Raw genomic sequence first — 24,165 nt, 5'->3', positions numbered from 1 at the left:
GCCCATGTACACAGGCCTGTACACTAGTTTGGTATAAAACAAAGACTGTAACCAGCGCTCTGTTAACGTTTGGAGTTCATTGCTATAAAGGGGAGAACCACCGGTAGAAGAGTGCACCTGCTTTCAAATGCTGCTAAGATGGTGGCCAACTAAAGTGAAGCCTTCAGCGGCCTTGACATTTCTGGGGTAAATTGTCATGAACTTCAGATCACACCCCTTTTGGACCTCCTGGTCCTTGTCTCAACGGGGCTTACATTCCGTACTACTTCCAACATGGCCGTCCAGAGCTGAAGCCCTTGCTCGCTCCATGCGCTGAACGCGGCGTGATCTATTTATAGACCACGCCTGCGCGGCTCAGCGCGTCTCAATGCTATTGCAGAGTAGCCTCAGACGTGTGTTCGTAGCTTGCGGTATTGTTTCTTTTGTCCCAGTGCTATTACCCGCTCCTGACCCTTTCCCCCTACCTGATCCCGAGCATTACTAGCTTTTCCCAGACTCCCGGATTCCTGGACTCCGCGCTCCTGGAACTAAACGCAACCTGGAACCAGACGAGACTCGAGCAGCGCTGTTCAAGACCAGGAGCGTTCGCAAGAAGGCAGCGATCGAAGACACCGGCAAACACCGGATCCAGGTGAGAAGGGGGGGAAATCCATGATAGTAAATATCTTGTTATTGGCCTGTCCCAGGCCTAGCACTCATTCAGTGTTAATTCATAAACCGGTTTAGGTTTGCTCGCCAGCCCACCATAGTGCTGTAGGTTTCTCCACCCATGTTTCCTACAGGCTACAAAGACTCGCCCTCACTACCGCTCTTGACCCTGCAACATCCTCTTAGTACACAAATCTAATATCCTGTCTTGCTCGCACCTTGAAACTACCCTTAACCGCCCAGTCCATGCTCCCCGCCTAAAATAAACACTACACATCCTCCTGATTGCTATGCCCTTTCCTTCTTCAAAATCACAATATGTGACTTCCTGTTTACTCTTCTATCTTTCCAGCTCCCTCCCCAATACTTCCCACTGCCCATCAACACAACCATTTCTTCACTATCACATTTCACTCCAACCTCCCCTACTAAATTCATACCCATTCCTCACTCTGACAACCCATCCTTAACACCCCAAATGATCAAAGGGATTGCATGTGTCACCTTCCTTCTGCCCTCTTCAACACCTCTCTCAACAGGTATCTTTCCAGCCTATTATAAACTCTCCAGAGTTATGCTCTGACTAAAGGAATGGCGGGTCCTTCTGCAGACCTGTCCTATACCACCAATCCAAAATCCCCAGAAAACCCTGTCTTCACCTGCCTTGTCTAATAACTCAAGGTACATACACTTTACAACTCCCTCTAATTCGGATTTCGGCCCACATACTCTGCTGTCGCCTAAGTCCCCCACTTTCTAACCGCTCTTCAGCACTCTCCTCTCCTTCATCCTCATTCTACTTGATCTCTCTGCAGCCATCGACACTGTGGATCACCCCTCCTTCCTCCAGGCACTTTCTTTCTTTGGCTTCAAGGGTACTGCACATAACTGGGCGGACTGCTATCGCTCCATCCACTCCTTTTCCATCCCAAGCTACTCTAACACGTCCTTACCTATACCTATCCCCAACGTTAACATTTGGGCACACTCCTGCACCTCCTCTGTGGGTAAACTAATTTCTTCCATTGCTTCTAGTTTCCCTCCTTCATCCCAGCTTTCTCAGAAAGGATCACCCGCTGCTGCACCACCACCCACTACCAGATATGGCTGTGCAGCACCTTATGCTAAACTCCACCAAGACAGAAGTCATCTTTCTCCCGGCTTCCAACGCTAAACCGTCTCTCCTTCTCCTTCCACTTTCGCTTCCGCACTCCATCACCCGGGGCCCGCAAACATGGGGCCCTTTTTACTGGTGGCCGTAAACTCTTTCAGTTCATCATTGCCACCATAAGGAAAATCTACCTGCACCTCACTCACCATGCTGCAAAAACTCTGATCTCTACTCGGGTGCTCAGAAAGTGGACTGCTGCTCAAGCCGACACACTGGTCCTCTGTTGTATTCCTTCGATCCCCTCAACAAAGTGTTTAACTTTGCTATATGTATACTCTTCAACCTACCAAGACCCTCTCTCCACCTCAATGTACCATGTACTATGTACTCAATGTACCATCCTTAAGCTATATGGATCTCTTGTAAATGTTATGTTATGATGCTTTATACCACGCTCTGCTACCATTTGCATGGTCTCCAGGTGCCCAATGCGCTCCCTCTTTAGGTTCCTACTGCTCGGCTTTAAAACTATTCATGCACCCCCCGCCCCCATCATTACCTTGCTGATTGCATCCATCTGGACCCCCCCAAATCTGAGCTCTTCTGCTCTCAACTCCCTGTCTTTCCTCCATGCTGACTGCTCTTCCTTACATTTCTGCTCCTTCTCATTACTCGACACACTGCCCTGGCATTCTCAAACCCTGACCATCAAAGCAATTCCACAAGTGGAATTGAGGAAGACTAGGCTCGAGCTCCACTTTCTAGTGGGTGAAAGGGCATCATCAACCCCCATGCAATTACCTGCCACCTGCTGGCCGCACGTCTTGTTATTGTTTTGATCCCATGTACAACACACTAGCTTTTACCCACACCGCCCAATTTGTAATGAGGCCCTTTGTTTTCTTAGCCTGTCATTTCACCTGGCATGAAGCAGGCCTGGCTAATCCAGGCCTACCTATTGCTGACACCTACGTCAATGCCACTTCCAGGCAGACTATTACGGACATCCTCTTCTCTGTCCCCTATCCTGACCTATGCACTCCCCATCTGGTTTCCACTCCTTCCCCTCCTCACCCAATAATGGTGGCATTAGGTGGGAAGTACTCCTGACATACTTCTCATCCTCTAGGTGTACAATTAATGTCCATCACAATGGCAAAATCATGGCCCAAGGTTCTCAACCTACTCTTCTTCTTCTCGACTGGTGCCTGCCCTCTCTCAAACTTCTTTCCTTCTCCTGCCACTCCTTCTTCCTCTCCTCTCACCCCTCCTCCACCACTGACGGAAGTACCACTCCCCTGCACCCGTCCTAGGAAAAACTTTAAGGTGGCAACCAGTTTCACTTAGCTACTCTAAACACTTGCTCTGCTGTCAAACATTCCCCTGACAACTGCCTACTTCTCGAAGACTTTGATCTAGACACCCTCACTCTTACTGCAACGTGGTTCAATGCCAGCTCTGTCACTGCTCGTGACAATCTCCTTCCTGAGGGTTACAAAATCCTCTCCAAATCTAGACCCAACAGGCCTGGAGGTGGAGTGGCCTGGATCTTCCCTGAGTGGGTCCCTGCCTCCATCATACTTACTCAATCCTACTCCTACTTTGAATGCCTTGTCTGCCAGCTTTGGGTCCCACATACTCTCTCTTACCCTTGCCACTATATACAAGTCCCCTGGCCCTATCTCTCTCTTCCTCTCTGAATGGGTTGACCTCGCGTCCTGCCTCCCAACCTCTTCTTCCAAACTTCTCCTCCTTGCTGATTTCAACATCCACCTCGACTCGCTTGAATCGTCTGCCTCAGTTCTGTGTCCTCTGTGACTCCTTCTCTCTCCCTATTCTCCCTTCCAGCCCGACCCACTCTGCCGGTCACACCCTGGATGCCTACATCTCTGGAAACATCCCATCTCTAACCCGGTCACCACCACCCTCCCTTGGTCTGACCACTCTCTCCTCTAACCTGGGACTTCTTGGCCCTCTCTCCGAGCCACTCCCAGCACTGCCAGCCTCCTTCACCATCATCCAACCTATGAAGTGAGTGTCAGTCACTGCTTTCACCTCCAACTTCCTCCACCCCCACCCCCGCCCCCACCTCTGACTCTCCCTTTGACTCTGTCCTTGCTGGCCTGCACCGCTCCATCTGTAACACCCTTGACATCCCTGCCGATGTCCTGAGGATCTGCCTAAAAACTGCCTCCAAGAACAACCGCTGGTATAACTCTGATCTAGCCTCTCTGAAACTTAAATGTAGAGTTGGCATACCTTGGGCTTACCCTCTGACAAACTGCACTGCTGCCTGCTCCAAAGGCAATATCGCTTCTCTATCCGCTGCAAGAAGCTGGCCCACATCCAAACCTGCATCGCCGGAGCCACTAACAACACGGCCAACATTTTCAAAATCTGTAAGGAACTCCCCAATCCAGCTTCAGTCTCCACCTCTCTCCTCCCTTCCCAGGTTCTCTGCACCACCTTGGCCTCTCATTTCACATCTAAAACTCAGGACATCCTGTCCTCACTCTGCCCCACTCCTACCTCCACTCCCTTGCCTGCTCCCCTGCATCCCTTGGCTCCTCTCCTTCCACCCCCTTCACTCTCGTCCCTCCTGCCCATAGCACTGGATGAGGACTCTAAAGTGGTCTGCTCTATGAAGGTCTCCTCCAAACAGGTGCTCCCCTGCTCCTCCAGAACTATTAAGGACAACATCTCCTCTCTCGCCCCGGCTCGTGCTGACTTCTGTAACCACACCTTAGCCACTGGCTCTTCCCCACTATCCCTCAAGCACTCCCTTGCGCACCCTCTCTTAAAAATTTGGTCGGCTCTCCCCTCCTGCCCACTAACTATCGCCCTCTTTTGACTACCCCCTTCCTGGGTAAACTCTTGGAGAAGCTGGTCCTCCCCCAACTGACCCTCCACACTGATCATATTGGTTGCCTTCATGACCATCAATCTGGATTCCAGGCATCCAGAGGCACAGAAACTGCTCTCCTGAACACCTGTGAAACCATGCTTGAAAATCTCGACTGCAACTCTCTTGCTGTCATCATTCTCCTTGATCTCTCCACCTTTTTAGATATGGTCAACCATTCCATCCTCATAAAATGACTGGGACACCCTCGGCACCACTAACCGGGCACTGGATTGGCTGACCTTTTTTCTCAGTAATCGCCCTTCCCAATTGCAATTGGGCCTTTTGTCCTCCACCATCTCACTCTCTACCTGTGGCATCCCTCAGTGCTCCATCCTATCACCTTGGCTTTTCAATATCTATCTTGCCCCTCTTACACATCTGATTTCCTCCTTCTCTCTTCCATTGTAGTGTTATGCCAATGACACACAACTCTTCCTTCAAACTTCCCTCTACTACTTCCTCTTCCTCCTCTCTGACACCTGACTGTCTGTCCGCCATTCAGGCAGCTAACGATCTTTGCCTTAATGCCAGTAAGACGGAGATCCTTCTGATTGGGACACCTGTTCCATCTTTTCCTCCACCCTCTTTGGGCCCTGTACCCCTGCCATTTTGTGAGGGTTCTGTGTGTTTACAACAAATTCACAAATACCAAAAACCTTTTCAGTGAATTAAAAAGAACAAAAGAGTGTTGATTTTTTTTTCTCAATTTGGGGGGGTCCCCACCATGCCCCCCTGTTTCCCTAGTGTTATTACCCCACCCAAACCTCCTCCCCTTTTTTAAGCCCTTACCCCACCCCCATATATACTTTCATCCAACAATTCGATATTTTTTCGTTCTTTTTTATTCACTGAAAAGTATTTTGCTATTGTGAATTTGTTATTATCACTGTATACCCTTGTGAGGACAAACACGTTGGGGTCATCTTCGATTCAGCTCTCTCCTTCATCTCTCAAATCATGGACCTTACAAAGAAGTCCCACTTCCAGCTCCACCTCCCCAGAGGCATTCTTCCTTTCCTCACCTTCCCCCAGAAGCTCAATGTCTCCAGAGCTCTGGTCCTTTCCAGGCTGGACTACTGCAACATTCTCTTTCTCAATCTTCCCCTTTCCTCCCTTCACTCCCTCCAGCTAATCCAGAATCGGGCTGCAAGACTTATCCTTGGCCTCAAGCATGGGGACTGTATCTTTCCAGCCCTAAAATCTCTCCACTAGCTCTGGTTGCTGCAAGGATCAAATACAAATCCCTCTGCTTCATCCACAAGGCCTTCTGGGGACTGGGACCATGCAATCTCCAACGTTCCCTCCCCTAAAGGCTCCCCTGCTAGAGCCCTACACTCCTCTACCTCCAACGCTTTGACTGTCAAACGCTTCTGCAAGCAAAGTGGGGGGCAGGTCTTTCTCCTCGGCTGGGGCCTTGCTTTGGAACAGCCTCCCTGCCCCTCACAGACCGAGCCGGACCTCCTCAAGTTCTGGAAACTGCTCAAACCTCTGCCAAAACTCTGCTGTTCTCTACCTACTTCCCTCTTTCCCTTCCCTGCTAATCGCCCCACTGCTGCTGTGGCTGGTGGCCTGATCCTCATGAATCTCACAGGATTTCAGGTCCTTCATCCCAGTCTATACCAGCACCCCTCCCCCCCACTGCACTGCCCTTGCTGGCCCCTGCTTAGCGGCTCTGCATCCCACCCTGCATCTTGACTGCACTAGCACTTAGCCTGAGGTTCTCCTCCTTGGCTGCCCTTAGCACTTCCCTTCCAGGCCCTCCACCAGCACTTGTCCACTCCTCTGCTCCCCCCTCTCCTCCCTATCTTCTGCACTTCTCCTTACTGCACTTGCACGTCCGAATGCCACTAGGCCTGGTAGGACAATGATTGTTATTTTTTTTACTGGTTTTGCCACTGTTATTTTTGCCCTGTTCCCTTCCCATTTAGACTTGTGGGGCTTTGAAACACTATTCAGTGGTATAAGCGCCTAACTCATGTGCAATAAAATAAAACAGGCACTACAGAATTAAAGGGCCATGAATATTGCTGGGGGAGGGGGCATCTATGTTAAAAGGGGGATTCCCACAATCTGGGCACAAAGTAATTTAACATGAACCAGCAAAAAATAAATGTTCAAAGTGAAACACGTTGTTTAAATTTAAAGCCAACCGTTTATTTTTGGACCTCTGTTTTTTGTGCTCATTTGCGCACAAACACTGTGCCATTGTTGTGCCCCTTCCTTTTACATGGTATACATTTAAAGTTGATATTGGCTTGTCAAACTGCTCAATCGAAATGAAATGTTCATATTATTCTGACAGCGGTTATTAGGAAACTGAACTGTGGGTTCTTGGGTGCCAAGATGTGATGTTCACCATGTGGGCAGCACCCTCCCCCTGCACATGAGCAAGCATCTAGCCCAACCCCTGCCCTACTTGAAGGTCGATCTTATTTTTTAGAAAATATTGTATTACATTTTGCAACACAACTTTTAGGCAGTGGTCGAATTGAACGGGAGCGGTGCTCCTCTACTTTTTTAAATTAAGTGTTACAGCTCCCACACTTTTATTTTAAAAAGAAACTGTTCCAGAACGGTTTCGTTTTAAAATAACAGTGTAGGAAGAAGTTAAAACTTGCACTTTCAGTGCACTGCACTGAACATTCCCTTAAACAGCAGGTAAATGTGTTTGGGGGTTTGTATTGTGAGTGGGAGGGGGCAGGGCAAAGGGGCTTGTGAGGAGCGAGGCCGGCCAGCAGGGAACATAGTTCCACTACTTCTTTTCTTACACTTCGACCACTGCCTTTAGGTCAAAACAAAAACCATCCGTCAAGACGAGTCCTTAAGGTAGCTACAAGCACTGCGTCTACTCGGTTATCCCAACAGCGCAGCATCGGCCGTTCATACTTTGTACTATTCAGCAATTTACAATGTATTTCATATTTGAACACATGTGTGAGGATATGCGCGTGCTCTATAATGTCTTTCATTAGCATCCAATAATCCACGCCAGATTGCCGTGTGGAGACTCCGGGCTCCTCAGCTCCTCACTTAATGGCAAGGCTTTGTTTCGCCATCATTATAGCTGGCCGGGTCAACAGCATCGCGTATCGTCACCCCAACACCCAGCATTAACATTTTAGGTTCACTTGGTATTTCGCTGCCCGTGTCCATTGGTAGATCAGTCAGAAATGAATCCCAAAACACTTGTATTTTGGGTCATTGGCAAAGTATCTTGAAACAAAAAAGTTCCCTCCGCAGTTTTCCATCGGAGACAATGATGCTGACGTCAGCGACCACATTTAAAAGGCATTGTTTGCCAGTAGTCAGGACCATTTTAAGCACTTTTGGGACCCTGGGCACGGATATCTTTGGGGCTCCCCTCCACGCAACCAAAGGAATTCAGTGATCAAGAATGTTTGGTTGCCCCACCACCTCTTGTCACAATTACAATTTATAGGTTGATATGCTGCCTTGCAGCGTTCAAAATAAGCATGTTTACTCTATTCATTTCCCCTTGCCCTCTGCATTCTTGCTCTAATCAAAATGCTAAACAAGTAGCATGTGAAGGCCAACATTAGCAGTCTACGAAGAGGTTATGTTTATTCTAGTATAGATACAGGATACCTTTTCTCAATAGCATCCAGGAAGGTATCCAGCCTGCAGTGTTAATGCAAGACCATATGTAAAGGTACATGTGACCCAGAATAGACAGAGAACTCACATTAGCTGGCTCACAGAATGTAAACGTGCTCATGCATGGATAGAGGAGACCAACTGGAAGGAAAAGAAAGCTACACATACCGTAGCATGGGTAGTGGATGCAGATTAGAAGCTACCAGGACGGTGTCTGTCTTCAGACAGACTGAGATTAGAAGTGGGACATGATTTTTAAACAGTGTTGTCGTTAGAGATCAAAGGACCAAGTGCCTGTGGTGTGTAATTTATCAATGCTCACTTTTATAGTGGAAGCAACACTATAGCCAGTGAAACTATGAGTGGGGCTTTTTTTGAAGATCCTACCCTGAGAAGGAAATCACTCTGAAGGGCTGACAATTTTGAAAGGTTTATGGACTGGCAATTTTGAGAGGTTATGCAATACAAGATTAAATGAGATGCCCAGGATCACACATTGGTTAATGGGTAAAGTTGGGATTTGTTCCAACTCTTCCAATTCTGCATTTGAACACTTTCTTTTCCAGTTCTTACCATGAACTAAAATAATCAAATTTTACAAAACTGACTTGATAAGTACACAGATCACATTACCAAACATGACAATTTTTTAAACAAAATATTATAGAAGGGTGTTACACAAAACGGAAATTATTCTAGCTTCATTCTCTCCATCATCAAGGGAGGTATATAAGGACCAGCATACCAATCAATGTGATTTAACAGATTTAATCTGGGTTTGTGTTTTGTATTTTAAAGCTTTAAATACTTCCAAAAGACTGGCTTATGAAATTGTCATTTATTAACATGCAGAAAAACATTACAAAAAAAGCAAACCGTTTTTTGTGTCAAACAAGCAGACCTTAAAATATGCTTGCCTGAGGCCTGCAACATCTGGCCTGCTCTCTTCTGTCTACCACCTTTCCACTCCAAATAGCCTACGTAAGAAGAAAGATCAAGTAATGGGCTAGAGGATGCCACCAGCATGTGAGGAGGCAAACCTCACAGAAGACAGCACAGTAATGTAAGAGATATTAGATGATTGGACCAGGATCACTGTATCGTCTGCTGGCAAAGCCAGGATACAAGTATGAACGTGTTGGCTCCACAGTCTTGAATTTGGATACTTATCACCTCTTGGACTAACAGTTCATGTTCATCATTGGAGGTGATTGCCTAGGTTTTACAACACCACATCTGAACAAACCAATTTCTAGACCTTCACCATATGGATGACATGTTAGTTTTGATAGCAACCCCTCTCAGGAGCAGGTCCATTGCTGATAATAGCACCTGTTATGCTGCAAAACCAAGTACATTTGGAGGCAGGTTTATACAGCCTTGCTGGAATGTGGTATTCTAATCTTGCATATGAACACATTTCTCTGCAATGAGTGCTTAACACACTGAGCTAACATCTGAACCATTGGGTTCCATGTAATAATGTCGCCATACAAAATTATCGCCGAAAAATGGCCGTTTTTTGTGGCGACAATATTGCATGGAACATGCGGGGGACACCCCCGCAACTCCCACATTTTTTATTTATTTTTTTAATTCTTTTTTTTTTTTGCCCCTATCGCCACTTATATGGTCACCCAAATAATATCACCACGACATTTTCCCGGCAATATTATTTACGGTGACCATATATGTGGCGATATTAATACCTGATACCAACCATTGTGGCACTCAATTTATCAATATGCATTTCAACTTTGGCTATTACATGATCAACATAATTCCCACAGGAAGGAAATAATGGTACAGAGTTGTCCCTTAAGTAACACACAAACTATGTATACCAAAGCAAACACATAAAGCATTACATGATGAATTGATCAAGGCAGAATGTACTTGTCAAAACAGATAGGCAATGGGTTTAGAGCCTCAGCAGCACCCCATAAAATAACCTGATGTGTGCTATTCAAGTCTGGTAAACAATGGAATCTTGCTTCTTAGACGAGGCAGCCCTGTGGGGCCCCCTCCAAGGTGGGGGCCCGGGGCAAGTGCCCATGTTGCCGTCCCATAGAAACGTCTCTGTGAGTAGTGGATCGTGGGGAGTATTTTTAACCGGATCAGTCGGAGTCTGGACAAGACGATCCCCTCCCAGGGGTATACAATCAAAGGAAAGTACCCCCGTCCATTCCTCCGATTCCATTGGGTCAACATCTCTATCCCATTAGGAATATACCTTGAGCAGTGAGTGGGGAGTGTGTGACAAAATAACTAGGCATAGCGTTGAAATAGATTTCTTTACATTCTTTTAAGCGATCACATTGATTTACGACGCAGAAAGAGTTGGAAAATCATGATCGTTTTTAAATTGTGATTTCAGCGAGTTGGTATTTGCATGTAATTATATAGCTCAGATGTAGTCAATTTGAACCTTTGTGTAAGATCTGAAGGGTGCATTTAAAGCACACTTTTGTTGTAGTGAATTGCAAAAAGCAATAGGATTTTCAGGCCACTTTAAGCAACTGGCACTGAAACTGCACACAGTCCGACGTAGGAGGTATCGTCAAACTGCAAACATCTCTATGGAGCAAAGTGAGACTCCTGCAACCCACTGCTAAAGACCCAAGTACTCTGTGCCTCTCTTCTGTTAAATGGATTGAAAGCACATGGCGCAGCCCAAAGGGGCTCAAAGCACCAAGGCATACCAGGGCATGTGGGCCGAACCCAGACCGCGCCTGCTGCCTCAGTAAAGAGGCACAGGCAGGAAAAGGAAGTGGGCCATAAAGTAGCCCCTATATCTAGTAACTGCGCTGGGGGCACAGTCTCTTTGCATGTCCTGCAGCAGGATCAGTGTTTTCTTCTCTGCATAAATCCCAGTTCGCCATCAGGCTGCGTAAGGAAGAGTGGTGCGCAGCATCAGCGTTACATAAGTGGTTCTTACCGGATGTCATGAAAAGTATCTAGGCACTTGCACTAGCCTCCACTTGCGTTGACCTACTGAGCTATCTTGCGTGTATTTAGAGCTTATAAGAAGCATGGAGGAAAATGCTGAACCAGCCAGGCCTTTAAGACTGAGTGAGCCAGCATGCTTGCAAGGGGTTAACTGCAAAGGCCCTTCTGGAGACATAAATATCTAGTTTTGCAAGAAGCCATGGGCAGCGTTTAGGAGCCAGGCACTGCCATTCTCTTCAGGTGCACTGATAACACAGAAGGCCTTCCCAAAACAATGTACACGGAGCCTGGGAGCCAAGACTGGCCTTTTCTAGTTGCAACTTTCCAGACGAAAACATGTTTTGCTGCATAAAAGGTTGGGCCCAGAAGATTCTCGAAGAGCTACTACGTCATAGTGATTGACATGCAGCCCCTAATAAGAGAACTTTACCTGGGCCAGTTAGGGGAGGACTCTTCATGGGCTGTTTGTGAGACGCGCGCACAGAGAGAGACAGCGCCTGGATAACCAGCCAGCACTAGAGGGCAGAGGCTCCTGGCATCACATCCCCGCTCTGGTGCAGGCTTTCAGGGGACTAGGCCAGTCCCTGAACGGTGCCAGGCACACTGAGTGGCGTGGGTCCTGGGTGTGGTTCTATCGTATCGCCATCCACGATTCCTAGGAGCGTAAGATTCATTGCTTATTCATCTGTAACTGATCATTTGTATTATTCAGCTTGCACTTTCATTCCCATATTATTGAAAACTGCTGCTTAATTCTGATTAGTCACTGTAGTAATAATTGCAAGCATCAAATCTTCTGTGTGATTGGCTTTCTTCCAGACTGAGTTAATTGTGCCTCGCATAGATTCTTACTTGTGTGGGAGAGTGATTAGGAGTGATTATTGCATTAAGGGCTGGCCCCAGGAGGGTGCGGGTTCCCCTTTTCACTACAACGAGCAGTTCATCGGCCTTGTGCAGGAGTCTGTGCTGGAGCGTGTTAAGCCGTTAGGCCTGTAGAAATAAAGGAGGCACACCAGGTTTGGATTTTGCATCTAACTCTTTTTCTGAACATCAGGAAACTGAGGACCCCCTCTTGCTCCTCCCTTCAATTTCCCTTTTTCCCCCATGTCACATCCTCCCATGACACTCTCACAGGAGGGCTGTCTTAAAAAGACAGACCCTGCAACAACACCCCCGGAAAATGTCCTTGCAAGGGATTTAACTTGAACTCCTTTAATTGTGGCTTAACACTCTTCAACTAGTCTCGGAGGTCTATTGATGACCCTTTGAGGCCGTCCTTGTGACTCTTGACTTGAACCACTGTCAGTATTGTCATTCAGATCCGACTGACGTAGACCCTGTGGTTCGAGGGGAATCCACTCTTCGTCATTTGCGTCATAGTGTTCAAGGTCTGGGTTGACAGGCGGAGGTCTCGTTCCTCTCCCCTCATGACGTGCTTGAACAAAGAACTGTTCCTGGTCACCTCTTTTGGGTCATAGGCTACTGTTATCATTGTCCCTTTAACAGCAATTATTTGTAGTGGCTCCGGTGCAAACTGTGAGTCTGTTTTCTTGTTCATGTTTTGTTGGACCCATACTTCATTCTACTACTTGAAACTCCTTCATCTCCTTCTGCTGTCTGTCTGAATTCTGGTTTTCTCCTTTCATTCAGCGTCCCTTTGGATGACCTCTCGATCAGGTTCAGTCCCGGTTATTGGGTTGTTGACAATTATGGTTCTAACTTGGTATTTCGTCATAAATTCAGCTGGGGTTTTGTTGGTGACCTCATGGGGTTTGTTCCGATAGTCTCTCAGCATTCTGCACAACGCTTGATGGGTGTCTGAACCTTCAATTCGTGCTCTTTGCATCGTCTTTTTGATTGAGGCCATGAACCTTTCTGCCATTCCGTTGGCTTGGGGCCAGCGTGGCGTGATCTTTTCATGAATGAACCCCATATGCCTTGCAAATATTCTGAACTCGTGTCCACTGAAAGGCGGGCCATTGTCCGACTTTATTGTGTTTGGGATCCCCCATTCAATGATGACTTTGGTGAAAGTGACGGCTATGTGGGCGAATGCTGTGGTTTTCACCTTCTTTACAATGGGGAACCTGGAGTGTTCGTCAATGAAGAGCAGCAGGTACTCACCCGTTTCGAGTGGGCCATAAAAATCTACTGCGACACGTTCCCAGGGGTGATCTGGAATTGTGGTCACTCTGAGCGTCACTGGGGGTTCTGCATTTGCAGTGCACTGACAGGCTGCACACTTCTTCACCCACCGGTCGACCATATCATCCATGAAGGGGAACCAGACGTAGAACCTGAGTTGTCTTTTGGTGTTGTGAGCACCCCTGTGACCTTCATGGGCCGTCTTGATGATATCAGACCCGAGCGTCGCTGGTATCACTAGCAGCCAGTTCCGCGTGAATCTCGGCAAGCTTTTTAAGCTCATCTCTGCATGCGTCAGGGTGTCTCTGAACTGCACATCGAAAGTCATTCCACTTATTGATCTCCGTCAGGCTTATGGCTAAGGCCATGGAAGGATCTGCTGCTGAGGCTGCGGCAATGGTTTCAATGGAAATGGCTGGGGGGTAGTGCATTGGCGGTTACGTAGCTTACGTATTCAGTGTCACCAGGCCTAGGGACTGGTTTGCCAGTCGGGTACCTGGACAGATAGTCCGCTGGGTTGTTCTCGCCCCCTGGTCGGTGAATGATCTCGTAATCATATTCCTGTAGGCGAATGCCCCATCGTTCGATTCTGGGGGGCATTTTCATTCTCAAATTCCCGAAGAGGGATAGCAGCACCTGATGGTCCATGATAAGTGTGAATCTTTTTCTGATAACAAAGTTATAAAAATGTTCACAGGCCCAGACGGCTGCCAAGCTTTCCTTCTCTTCCTGGGAGTATGCCGATTCAGGTGGAGCCAGCGCCCTGCTGACATAGGCTACTACATGCCTCGGGTAGGTATCTGGGCCGCTGATTTGTGCAAGGATGGCCCCTAGGCCCATTGGGCTGGCATCTACAACAATTTCAGTGTGCCAGTCGGGATCAAAGTAGGCGAGTTTTCGGGCTTTGGCAAGGGCTTGTTTAATGGTGTCAAATGCACTTTGGCATTCATCTGTCCATGCGAATGGAATTTCTTTTTGTAGCAGGCGCCTTAGGGGTTTAGTGATGCTGGCAAAGTGGGGTACGTAACGGGCGCATTATCCGGCCACCCCCTGGAATGATCTTACGTCGGCCACTTGTTCGGGTTTCTGCAGGCGGAAGATAGTGGAAACTTTGTCTGCATCGGGGGTCATCCTGTCAGCTGAGGAAATATGGCCAAAGAATTTGAGCTTGAACTTACTGAATCGACACTTTTCCAGATTTAGGGTTAGCCCAGCATCCTGTACGGCTGTGCAGGCAGTGCGGAGTACTTTGTCATGCTCTTTGCGAGTCTTTCCAAATACAAGGATGTCATCGCTGTAATTCAAAGTCCCTTTTACAGGTCGGATGATTTGCCTGATGGTTTCATGAAAGATTTCAGCGGCTGATGATATACCAAAGTTCAATCTTTTATAACGAAACAGTCCATCATGAGATGCAAAAGTGGTCATTCGTCGTGACTCGGGATGGAGTACCAACTGGTGGTATCCTTGGTTCAGATCTAGTTTTGAAAAGAGAACAGCTTTGTTCAGTTGAACGATCATGTCCTTGATCTTGGGTCCTGGATGGCATTCCCTTTGAATGGCTGTGTTGGCCCCCCTCAACTCGACACATAGTCGCAGGCGACCACCTTCCTTTGGGACAAACACGAGTGAAGAGACCCATGGTGTCGGCCCAGTGGCCGGTTCTATGATGTCATCCTGTAGGAGTTGATTAAGTTAATTGGAGACCGCCGCTTGGAGGTGGAACTCAAATCTGCGCGGGTCATGTGGGACCGGGTGGACTGCCGGGTCAATGTGTAGCTTGATCGGTGGATCTTAGATTTTGCCCAGGCCTTGGCATAGACGTGGAAATTGTTTCAGGATGTCGTCCTTTGTGATGGTTGGGCTCATGGGTGGTGCATGGTCCATGTTATAGATGTGTCCTTGGGTTTCGCATCCAGGTGCTGTCGAGCTGATCGTGTCACCTTCATGTACAAGTTTGTTGATTAGGCATAAGAATTGTGAATACTAGCATGTCCATACTTAGCTAGAATTGTAAACATTAGTATGTCCACACTTAGATAGATTTGTGAACGTTAGCCTGCGTCGCATCTGGATGGAATTGTGAATACTAGCATGTCCACACTTAGATAGAATTGTGAATATTAGCATGTGCCCACTTAGATAGAATTGTGAACGTTAGCCTGCGTCGCATCTGGATAGAATTGTGAATACTAGCATGTCCACACTTAGATAGAATTTTAAACATTAGAATGTCCACACTTACATAGAATTGTGAATATTAGCATGTCCACACTTAGATAGAATTGTGAACGTTAGCCTGCGTCGCATCTAGATGGGACTTTGATTGAAGGAAAGCATGCCAACGCCTAGATGAAACTTGAATGTTAACATGTGCCACACTTAGAACTGTGAACACCAGCCGGCGCCGCATCTGGATAGGATTGTAAAGGCCAACAAGTGCCACACTTAAACAAAACTGTGAATGTTAGCATGCCAAAGGTCATGTAACCCACTAACCAATATAACCTCAAACTCTGCATACCTATCTCACCCAAAAACTCACACAACCATCTCTCGCACCACAAGCCGCATGCACTTCACAAGACTGCAACAACACATAAGCCGGAGCAACAGCACATGCGGACTGACACCGATCCAATACCTGCACCAAAGCTCAGCACCCGGTGTATACCGAGTTGAAGCTGCCAACAGAACACCACTCCTCTCACTATCCTACTCCCTCTTCACCTTACTAACCCATCCCACCTTGTCGTTTGCAGATCCGCCAGAGCGCCTGGGGACCAATTCCGTTGGTGACGGTGCGCGGTACAAATACCTTTAACATTTAACATTTAAGATAAGCAGGAAGCTGTTTTGTAGCTCAGCAGGCGTCGCCCTTTGGTCGTGCTCTTTATCACCTGTATTATGGTGGTAGTTGACTTGCCACCATGGATGAGCCGTCTCTTGAATGATCCATCAATGTGTAGAGCGGTGTCGGCACCCCATTGGAATATTCTGCAGGGCGTCTGCGTTAGTAGGGGTTTGTTCTGAAGTTGTTGAAACTCCTTTTCCCCCATAATGTTTACTGTGGCCCCTGAGTCGATAAGGAAGCAGAACCATTTGCCGCATATGTCTACCGGTATCCATGGTGCTTCTCGTCTTCATCTTCATCCATGATGAGGTTCACGAATGTGTCCTGTGCGTATAGGTCATAGTGATCACTCTCGTAGTCTTGGCTAACTTGTGACATGGCGTGGTAGTTTGGTCGCGGTGGATTGTCATATTCATTGCAAATCCGTGGGCTTGGCTCTGGTGGCTCATATTCTTGGGGATCGTCCTCGGATAGATTTCTTCTATCACTCTCACATACCTCCTTGACCCTTGTTGATACGGGCGTGCCTGGTATGATTGACTTGGAGGTGTCCTTTGGAATGAGCTGTACTGCGGTGACAAGGTTGTTTGTGGTGTGGGAAAAGGTTTGCCTTCTCTGCAGACCGATTGAAAGTAGCCTTCCCTGCGCGGTTTCCGCACTTTTAGGTCAGTGCAGGGCAAGACCCGGCATGGGGATAGGCCATCCCATACCTGTAGCACTGCCTTTGCATTCGTGGGATCGATGCATAGTTTGATCCACTGGGTCTTTCGCCCACTCTGGTGCTACCCATGTAGACTGCCGCTATTACGTCACTTTTCTCTTGCTTGAGTGCTGTCATGCTGGTCATCTGCGTAGCTTGCTTATCAACTCTTTCGAGGATTCTAGCCATTTCGCTAACTTCTTCAATGGTGAGGGGCTTTTTCAGAAGCTGCTTTTTTAATGTGGGAGAGAGGCACCCTTCTATTACCCTTAGACGAATGGTTTCCTCTAGGGAAAATGCGTGAAATTGGCAGTGTGCTCCTTTGATCTGGAGTCTAGTGATGAATTCATCCACCGTTTCGTCAATGCGTTGGGTGCATTGATTAAATATATACCATTCATAGTCCCTGTTGGGTTCAATGACCAGTCTTTTGTTAAGGCTGCAAAGTCAGTGTGTTCTGCTGGCGGGATGGTTTTGATTAATGTTTTTATTTCGGTGCCAGCCGTGTTGATAAACATGCTGCTTAGGCGTGGGGAGGTCTCTTTGCCTGCAGCTGCTATAAAGTTGTTGAAGTCCTCGAGCCATTCAACCCACCCCAGGCCTTTGTCTGCTTGTGGGGTCATGGAAAAAGGTGGGGGCATGCGCCATGCCGTCGTCATCGACCGGGTTACTGATGCAGGGGGCTGTGGGGCTTGCCCAGCATGATCAGGTGACGTGCTCATGGTGAGTAAGGCAAAGGTGGTACTGAGGCGGTAGGTAGGTGTGTGTCCTTGGTCTGGGTCAGGGTCCTTTCACAGCCTGCTATTGTGCACCTAATGTGTTGGTGCCCATTCAAGTTGTTGGGGCAAGGTCTTGGGGTCTGCGCGGTGGCTGGGCCTCACCCTGTGCTTGGTGGTGTGGTGAGGACCAGGGTTGGGTCCCTTGAAGAAAAAGAACACCCATCTGGTGTTGTTAATATTTGTGCAGTTCCTCTTTGCTGTGATGGCCGTGTCTCTATGTCTTTTAGTAAGTGTCTGAAGCAGTGGAGGTGTGGCCCTGTATTTGTTTGGGGCCTCGGGTTCATGTACGTACTCTTTATTTGAACATTAGGAAACTGAGGACCCCCTCTTGCTCCTCCCTTCAACTTCCCTTTTTCCCCCACGTCCCGTCCTCCCGTGACACTCTCCCAGGAGGGCTGTCTTAAAGAGACAGAACCTGCAACAGAGCGTACAATCAACAGGAGACTCGGGTGATGCAGGGAGGAGCTCGGACGTAATGAGCGGGGCATGATCAGTCTTCTGGCAGCAACCAGTGGCACGGCACGAGCGAAGGCAGCCAAGACATGGGTAAGACCTGCAGTCCAGCAGCAGTGGACTTCGGAGTGGTGGAAATAAGGAGGCATTGAAGCGGAGGCACTGGTGAGTCCTCCCACCCCCTACGGGCAGAGCGCAGCTGTAAGAGAGCGCCTGGGGATGGCTGAATGCTGGGGACCACTGTGGCATACATAAGGCAACGAATAGCAGGATGGGGACCCACGCATTAGAGGAAAGGGCCACAAGGCATAGGGCAACGTGGCAGCCATTTGTCTTTTGGTATTTACGTTTAATTATTTCTATGTACTATGATTCTATGTACTAAACCTTGCTAGAATAAATGTAGATTAAATGACAAATCTACATTTTTGTGCAAGGTGAATTGTTCCAACACATACACCGATGTGCAGTTACATGCATTAACACCCTAGATTTTGACTTTAAATGACTGAGAAGTGATACATACCCGAGAGCTCCTCGGATAACCGACATTGAATTAAAATGGCAGCCATTTATTTTCTTTGAGAAATCCATTTCCAGCCAGGACTCTTCCCTGTTTCTTACCTTTTAATTCCCCAGTCCTGGGCAGAGTAGGGGCTGACCCTTTTTTGGTCAAGGGACCACAAAGAGCCAGGAAGGCATTGTGGAAGGTGGCAGAAGCTAATGGCGAGAGGGAATCACTGAAGCAGAAGCAGCAGGTCAATGCCGGGGCCAAGGAGCCACTAGGGGCCTTAACAGCAGAGGCAGACCAGGATGCATTGGGTGAGAGAATTGCAAAGACGGTAGAAGTGCATGTAGAAAGAGTGCTGAAAGGGTTGCATGAGAACTGGCAGGTTAAGAATGTGAATTCCTGCAAGGACAATTATGGTTTTCAGGCAGGGGCAAGTAATGAAGGGTGCACGAACATAGCGCTGGTGGAACAAAGCAGGCCCATGATTCGGGAGACGATGTAGCTATGGCGGGCGGTGGCGGGCAGGTGAAGGGCGCAGCAAGTCAATTGCAGCAGGTGAGGTGCGCAGATTCCCAACTAAGAAAGGGAGAGCACAGTACAAAGGAGGTAGCCAGTCACGCACCAGTGAGATTTCCAGGGGAGGCCTGGGGGTTTGGAAGAAGGGGCTAACAGTGGGCGGGCAGACTAGTAGACAACCTTGCTTCAGCGGTGGGGTCAAGAGGGACCCAGGGTGCACGCCCATGGCTACAAGGGCAGTGGGCTTAGTGTGGTACGTACCCTTGGAAGACAAAGAGAAAATATGGAGCACGTGTTCTTCGACATTTTTACATTACTCGTGCTGGAGAAGGTACAGTTGGACATAGTAATGGAGGCCGAGAAGGAGGATGACAGGAGAGATAGCAGGAAAAGAGTGAGGAAGGAAAGGAACATCATGAACTGGCTGTATGCCTTCAGGAGGTACACCTCCATCATGGTGAAGAACCCAGGTGGCGGTGCTGCACTCATCACGTATGGGCAGCGCATCCACGAGGCCCAGAAGGAGTATGGGGGGATGCCTGGCTCAAATACGATGAGGGGTTCAGGTTAAAAATGCAAATGTTTCCCAGCATGAACTGGGATGACGAGGATGTGTTAGGGTACATCCACAGGATGATATCCAGCAATGGCCACGAGAGCATGCCAGTGGGGGAGCAGCAGCCAGTTAGGAGTCGATACCCGTATTGGGGTGACAGGAGTTTTGAGAGTAGCGATATAGGAATGTACCCCTCTTAGGGTGGGGGAGGTGCTTGATCCAGGGAAAAGGGATCGGAGAAGGATACAACCTGCTGGAAATTTGAGAAAAGGGAGCTGCACGTGGTGGAGCCAAGTGCAAGGTCAGGCACGCATGCAGCATATGCGGTGGAGACCACGTGGCCACCCGGTATGGAAGTAAGGAGCAACACGTCCCCAAGCAGAGGGAGCAAGCAAAGCAGAAGGGAAGTGGAACCTAGGTCGGGGAAACGGCCCCCACACCTATCAAGCTCAAGGCACGGTGGCCTCTGATGAACTCGTTTATGATGGTAGCATCCTAGATACTCTTCAGGGGTGGTCTCATGGAGGCTGACGTGGACTGCAGGGGAAGGAGGTGCGTGTTTTTGCAGGAGGTTAAAGATAGATCAGGCAGGAAAACGGTGCTAGGTCACAAGGAGCAGAAGGAAGAGGACATTAAGTAAGAATGACACCCTTTGGTTTGGGAAGGAAGGAATGAGAGGGAATGAACTGGAGAAAACAGTGGTGCAATTGATCAAAGAAGAGGCCCCCACCTCTGACTTAGTAAGTGTAGTCCACCTAGGGGGGGGAATGACCTGGCCCAACTGGGCAGAGGTCATCGGCGGCACGATATGTGCTGCATAAAGTGGGCATTGTGCAAGACCTTGGGGGATTGCGAGTTGGTGTGGTCAGAATTGACCCCTATGTACACGGGGAGAGAGGCCAATTGTAACTCAGATGGGAAAAGTCTGAGAAAGCTGAACATGGCAATGGCAAACATTTTTTGCAGGGGTGCTGGTTTTCTCAAAAATAAGGCACAGGCTGATGTACCTCGGGGTGCCTAGGTATTACGAGAAGGGGGATTCACCTGTCAGACATGGGTGGTACCAGGACGCAATGAGAGGGCGAGGGTGCGAATAGTACGCCAATTTGGCACTAGTGGGGGCGGCATAGGGGCAAAAACCTTGTTTTGTTGTGGCGGTCACTCAGGCGATCGAGCAGTGCCTAAACCAACCTCCTGATGGAGGGTAAAGAGGACCACAGGCAAATGGCCCCATTAGCCTAGCACGGCGGGGGCAGCATGGAAAAAAGAGGAGGGGCACCGCCCTGTGGTCATTAGCTTCCAGCTTGGGCTGGTGGAAAAAGGAAGCATAACGGCACTCCCTGCAGCCCATCAGCAGCGACTGCCAATGTGTTTCGCCCAGAGTGCGAGGCTCTGGGAGGTTCGGGGAGTGAGACCTAAGTATGCAGGAAAATGAACGGCTAAGGAAAACGAGAGTTGACTGGAGGAAAAAGCGGTTGCAAAGGAACAAGAATATTACACAGAAAGCTGCTGCCGTGAAATGTTTGAAAGTAAACTGCAGCCTTGTTATGCCACAAATGAGAAAAGCTAGTCTGGCCTCAGCTATTTAGCCAAGGCTCGGCAGTAGCGGGATGGTATGTTATCTTGCCAGGTGGGGGGCGAGCAGTACCCGACTGCCATGTTATCGGGTTAGATGGAGCGCTGTTATGGGTCATCTATTAAAACCTCTGAGTGGGCACCTTATGGAAGACCTTTGAACTGCCATGTTGTGTGTTGGCTCAGGTGCAATTCAGGGTGACCTTCAAGGTACCTAATGAAAGAAAAGAGTGTGGTGATTGTAGACTGTTATTTGCTCTTGTTTGGCATTGTACATTGATTTTAGGCGAGAGCAACAAAAGACGAAAAGGAAAGACGTTCAAGGAAAAACACAAGGAAAACACTTTTTATGACCAAATGACTGTTAGGAAAGATTTCGTTATTGTAGGGAACTTTCCTTCCATGTGGCAACCCCTAAACTTTTTGCTATTGTTTTCAACCTGTTTTCTTGACTTTGCCAGAGAAGTGCAGCCTTCTGCTGTACTCCTCTGGGCTTTCGCTCCTTTCTTACGGGGAAACTGACATGCCCTTAAGACAGTCAGTACCGGGGAACGCTGTTTCCCGTAGTTTCTTTTATCGTGTCGCCATTTTAGTGCAACACGACACAAGAGGGCACTGTAAGCTAAGTTACAGCTCTCTTGGGTCTCTAGCCTTCTACAGACCCTAGACACTCTTATAGGATGGTTTTTGGATCGGTGCAAGTCATTCAGGGACTGGGCTGGTGGCAGCGATCATTTGGTTTATTTTGAGCTCCTTTTGCCGTTCTGAGCACCTTTTTGCCGCGAACACAAAAGGGTGGCCCGGCTACCCAAAATGGCCGGACCACGAGGCTCCTTTGTCTCGTCCACTGTCCGTCTTGCTCCCTTTACCTTCCCCCGGGTCAGGCGACCCGGGGCCTTCCTTATTTGGGCATGTAGTTTCCCGCGAAACACGGTTGCTTTCGCGGGCTTCTACATGTCGTTTGAGTGCCCCCAGGATGTGGGCTGGGCTGTCTGGTCCCAATACACATCCTGGGTGCCAGAGAGTCTAGGGTGGTGTGAATGCCTGGGACCACTGTGGTCCGTGATTGGTCCACGTATGGTATGTGTGTTGATGAGCGGATCTCCCATTGGCTCCCCTCCGTTTTGGCGCGAAGGGAACCGTGGATGAGAGGGAGCTGGAAACACCACTACCATGTCGATCTCCTGAGTTCTTACGAACCCAGGGATACAGGAGCCAAGTATCCTGCGAACACGAGGCTGGACCGAGGAATCGCTGGTGACCCCCTGAAGAACTTCTGCTCCTCATTGCTGTCGTCCGGTGAAGCCCTTTCCACCTAAGATCGAACAAGAAGGCCTGTACTGGCGCTTCGACCTATTGGAATAGCAGGACCAGCTATTCCCGGCACCTTCATCAACTCCTGCTGTAAGCCTTCGGAAGTGTCTCTGGGCCATCCAGTTGACTGACCAGCTTACTAAGGAGGCCTGCTCTGTAATCGCCGACAGGTTGGGTGGTATTCTGAGTCCGGGGCACGCTCACACGCTTCGTTTGCTTAGCAACCCTAAGCTAGAGGTGAGCAGTGCTCGTTTGGCTTGAATACACCCGGCCGTTCCGTTGCCCTGCTGTGGCGACAAAACTGTGCTTGTTTCTTCGATCGGGACGTCTTTTTTCTCTGCACGACGACGAGACGTTCCCTGCTCTTCAGAACCTGCGAGAAGCTGCATCTATCGAGGAGAAGCTCGGGCCTGCTTGCTTCGGGTACCGGTGAGTAGATTAGCTAGGATCTGGTCGCCCTCCTGCAGTGCCCCTTGCTTTTCCCCGCTGTAAATACAGCACCCCTTGTCCGTACTCGCGCCCTGCTTCTGCCTCACAGTGGAGGCTGCGCTAGAGTCGCGGACCGTGTTCTCCTTCATTAGAGCTCCCTACAGAGCTGTTCAACGTCCTCCGAAGAGCTTCACCTTCTGCCCATTGGCACCGGCGTGTGCAGGTACTTTTGAGCGCTAGGCTCCACTCTTCGTAGGGATTGGACTACCATCTAGTTAGGGGCCTCAGAAGGCGGACATATCACACGCATTGGTTCGCACTGCCTGTTTTCCTTCCCCTGCAGGTGGATAACATATTTCGTGCTGCTAATGCTGTGAAACTGAGTATTCTGTATATATATTGGGTGGATAGTGTATGTGTTGGTTTAATATCGTTGTATATCGCTGCTTTTACTGTGGTTATTAGTTTCAAGGCCTTATAATAAATGTGTATCTATTTTTGATATAAACAACTGTTTGGAGTAGTTTGTAAGCGCTCTTGCTTTGTGTGCTCATTGCGGGCTTTCAGTCACCCTCACCCCTCTTGAGACCTAGTCTTGACCGCCGCGATCGCTACCTTGATTGGTCTGGCTTGTCCAGAGGTTACCCTGTTCCAAGTAATTAGGTTGGCCTTCTGAACCTCTGCGCCACCAGGACAGAGTTCAGAAATCCGTCTTAACAAATTGGTGTACAGCGGTGGGATACGACTGAAGGTATCCAGTGTTGCGCACGAGCTAAGGCGTTTTCAGGTTATTCCAACCAGGACACGCAGTAAAGTATTGAATATAACGTTAAAAAGGCCATAGTCCTATCAACAGTATGGAAACGAATACTTTATTAACCTTAAATGCTTCGAAATCTGAAACATTGGGGAAGATGTGTGCGGAGAGAGGGGTTTCCTCTCAAGGCACTAAATTGGAAATGATCCAGAGAATCGTGGCGTGGCAAGAAGCGCAGCTTGACGCTATAACTTCCGAGGACAGTGCAGAAGGTGGTGGGGCTGCTCTCACTGGCAGAACCGACGGTTCTGCCGCTGCACTGATCCATCACGACCACGAGGACAGGGA

General features: G+C 48.6%; 1 protein-coding gene across 1 annotated transcript in view; it reads right to left on the bottom strand.

Annotated features, from left to right (window-relative positions):
* Positions 1 to 24,165, bottom strand: part of LOC138580284 (tumor necrosis factor receptor superfamily member 3-like) — a 74,367-nt gene that overhangs the window by 32,345 nt on the left and 17,857 nt on the right. The window lies entirely within an intron of this gene.

Source organism: Ambystoma mexicanum, chromosome 3p, assembly GCF_040938575.1.
Source record: "Ambystoma mexicanum isolate Mex_15411 chromosome 3p, UKY_AmexF1_1, whole genome shotgun sequence".
Lineage (NCBI taxonomy): Eukaryota > Metazoa > Chordata > Amphibia > Caudata > Ambystomatidae > Ambystoma > Ambystoma mexicanum.
The sequence above is the reverse complement of the archived record's forward strand: the minus strand, read 5'-3'. Positions and strand labels throughout refer to the sequence as shown.